Source organism: Carya illinoinensis, chromosome 5, assembly GCF_018687715.1.
Source record: "Carya illinoinensis cultivar Pawnee chromosome 5, C.illinoinensisPawnee_v1, whole genome shotgun sequence".
Classification (NCBI taxonomy): domain Eukaryota; kingdom Viridiplantae; phylum Streptophyta; class Magnoliopsida; order Fagales; family Juglandaceae; genus Carya; species Carya illinoinensis.
The window spans coordinates 35,161,212-35,164,469 of record NC_056756.1 but is presented as its reverse complement, the minus strand read 5'-3'; the positions used below and the strand labels follow the sequence as shown (position 1 = coordinate 35,164,469).

The following is a 3,258-nucleotide window of genomic DNA, read 5'->3' as shown; positions in this document are numbered from 1 at the left end:
AAATTCTTTTTATGGGTGAAGTGAGGCTAGTTGGGGTAATGTGAAGGTCCTGATGGTGGTGCATAGGGCATGTAGGGTGTTGTGGTGGAAGAAACTTGCTGATCAGTTTTCCAACTGAGATTGGGATGGTTCTTCTAGCCTACATTGTAAGTATTAGAAAATGGCCCTGAATAATTCTTAGCAATCATGTTCATAGCATTAGGTTGATCTAACAATATCTCCTTAAAAGCAGGTATGGTAGGGCATGCATGGGTGCTATGCCCTTAGTCCTCACAAATTCCACATTTATCAACATTTGGGGCAACACATGCATTTCATTAACCTTTTTCAGTTCAATAGATTCTGATTTCTTAGAAATCAGGGCTATCCTAGCATGCAAGTCATCAACCTCTTTGAGTTGATATTTTCCACCCCTAACTGTACCCCTTACATTTTCATAACCATCCCCAACATCAGAAACATCCCATGACTGGGCATTCTCAGCCAAATAATTGAAATATTCAAAGGCTTCATCAGGATCCTTGCCAAAGAACTCACCATTACACATGGTTTCAACAAACTGTTTCATTTTGGGATGCAAGCTTTCATAAAAAAAAAAAAAAAACTAAGACTCTCCAATGTTCATAACCATGATGAGGACAAGCATTCAATAAATCCTTAAACCTTTCCTAGCTTTGATAAAAAGTTTCACCAACTTTTTGCCCAAAATTCATAATCTGCCTTTTTAGGGCATTTGTTCGATGCATGGGAAAGAATTTTTTAAGAAACTCAGTTTGCATCTCTTGCCAAATTCCTATGGACCGAGGCCTTAGAGAATTAAGCCATGCTTTGGCTTTATCCTTAAGGGAAAGAGGAAATAGTTTCAACCTAATCACTTCTTCAGTACATGTCCTATCCATGAATTGGAGCACACTTCTTCAAATTCCTTAATATGCAAATAAGGATTCTCAGATTCCATTCCATGAAAATGAGGAATCAATGGGATCATCCCAAGTTTGAAATTGAAATTGTTTGCATTTAAAGGTTGAATAATGTAGGAAGGGGAACTAGCTCTGACTGGCTGTAAGTATTCTCTTAATGTCCTATTCTGGTTCAAGATTTCCCGATCCTCATTTTCAGCCATGTTACTTAAATTTTTCAGAGGATGACTCAAAAGATATGGATGCAAACTCTGTGGATGAAAATGACTCAGTCCTAGTTAATTGTGATGCTTGATCTCTAGTCCAAATAGACATGCATAAAAAAATTCAGAACAGATGTAAGACAACTAAAGGAACAAAATAGAGGCACAAGAAATTATTCAACAAATTAGATAAGAGTTGTTACCCATTCTGTGAAGAGGTTCACAAATACACTCCTTTTATTTTGTTTTATTTTTTTTTTTCAAGAAAGATTATGTTTCACCAGTTGTCCCTGGCAGCGGTGCCAAAAACTTGATTCACTCAAAATAATGCTTCCATGTATAAAAGCATGTTCAGAATATAGAGTGAGTACCCAAGGTCATTTCCACAGGGACGACTATGTTAACATAACCCAACAAAATGTAAATAAGTAAAACAATATAAACTAAGTTGAAGATAAAATATGGTAGAACAAATTCTCTTTATGAAAGAGGTTTGTTCTCAAATGCGAAGGAGGGGATGTATGCAATGGGTTGCACTGAATGTAAGATGATTTAGAAGTGTGACAAGTGAAGCAAGGGATTCAACTCTTCTAAAAATATTGCAAACGTAAAAACTAGATCAACAATATTTAAAGTTGAGACAAAAAGAATGTAAAATGTGAATAAAATCTTTAAAACGTAGAATTGGAATGTACTTGTCAGAAAGTGTAAATACTAGGGACACAGAGTTAGGATTTCCTCTATCATCAGGTTATAGTTGCTGGGTGCATCTACTCATGTTAACTCAATCAAGACAATAACACTTAAGAACCAAAGAATAGTAAAACTCAGATGAAGGCACCGATTGGAATAAAACCTTCACTGCATTATCATCCATTTTTATCTCAAGACTCACAGTGGATAGATCCATGATTATTTCAAGGTCCTGATGTGCTGTGAGCCTACAACAGGTCAAGAACAAGAGAGCCTTCCAAACCGATAGTAAATAGGGCATGAAAATACAATAGCAGTTTTATATAAGTATAACAGCAACAAATAACCATCGATAATGAAGGAAGGAAACCCCTTCCTCTGCAACCCTAGCTATGGAAAGTAGCCCCAAATCATCATTTGATAGATAATTTGGAAACCCTACAAAGTAAGAAAAGCTACAATCTTTCTTAAAGCAAAACGTGACTAAGGATTCCAAGAATGAACGTGAATTGATTCCCCCTTTCTGTGGTGCGCCTCTTCTCCTTTTATTCTCTCTTTCCATCATCTCCATCTTCTCTCTCTTCTAACTGAATCCTCTCTAGTTCTCAGTTTTGCCCTCTAAGGGATGAGGTATTTCTCAATCCTTCTTGATGACTGAGGATAAGCTGCAGTAGAGGCCTTCACTTATCGGGTCTGAAATCAAGACTGGGCCTAATGCTTTTGTTTTTGGGCTTTGATTCTTAGGACTAGGCCTTAATACCTTCAAGCAAAACAATCAGCCCATCAAACAAGTAAAATAGTACATTTATCCTATTAACTAGCAATTCCAAAGGTCAAGGATTTTGTCTAAAAATCTCACAATTAATCTCACTTTTTGGACTATTCTGTCTTGATTTCTTTCAATTGTAAGCATATATTCTAACCAAAATATCTTGACAATCATAACCTAATTTGGATATTCCACACTGTGATTTTGAAAACACTGCACTTAGACACTTATCAAGGTTACTATTCACTCAAAAAAATATGTAATAAACTCAGTACTAAAAAATTCTAAATATTTATATTGACATATAGTGAAAATCGTTTACCAAAACTCAACCCCAAAGTGCCCCTAAAAGTAATTTCACAGTTTCGAACAGGTGTTTTGTCCGAAATTATGAAAAGGGATTATTGCACCATAAAATCCTAAATAATCAGCGGAGTCTAGTGGAATAGACTGTAACATATTCTGACATTTTTAACTACCTCAAATAATTAAAATCACAATTCTAAATAATTAAAATCACAATTCTATCACCATAGTAAGTGATAACACTAACTATATTGACAGACTAAAACTTGTGCGATTGGTCGATTCGTGAAAACTTATGGGTTTTTCACGAGGTTCCTAAAGTCTATAGAAATTCCACCATTGAAGTTTTAGTAGGCTGTTACATCCT

At 35.5% G+C, this 3,258-nt stretch overlaps 1 non-coding gene across 1 annotated transcript; it reads left to right on the top strand.

Annotated features, from left to right (window-relative positions):
* The first annotated feature begins 625 nt into the window (after nucleotides 1–625).
* On the top strand, nucleotides 626–731 carry LOC122312065. Its single transcript, XR_006242979.1, has one exon. It is a non-coding gene; the product is annotated as a small nucleolar RNA R71 (small nucleolar RNA).
* The last annotated feature ends 2,527 nt before the right edge of the window (nucleotides 732–3,258 follow it).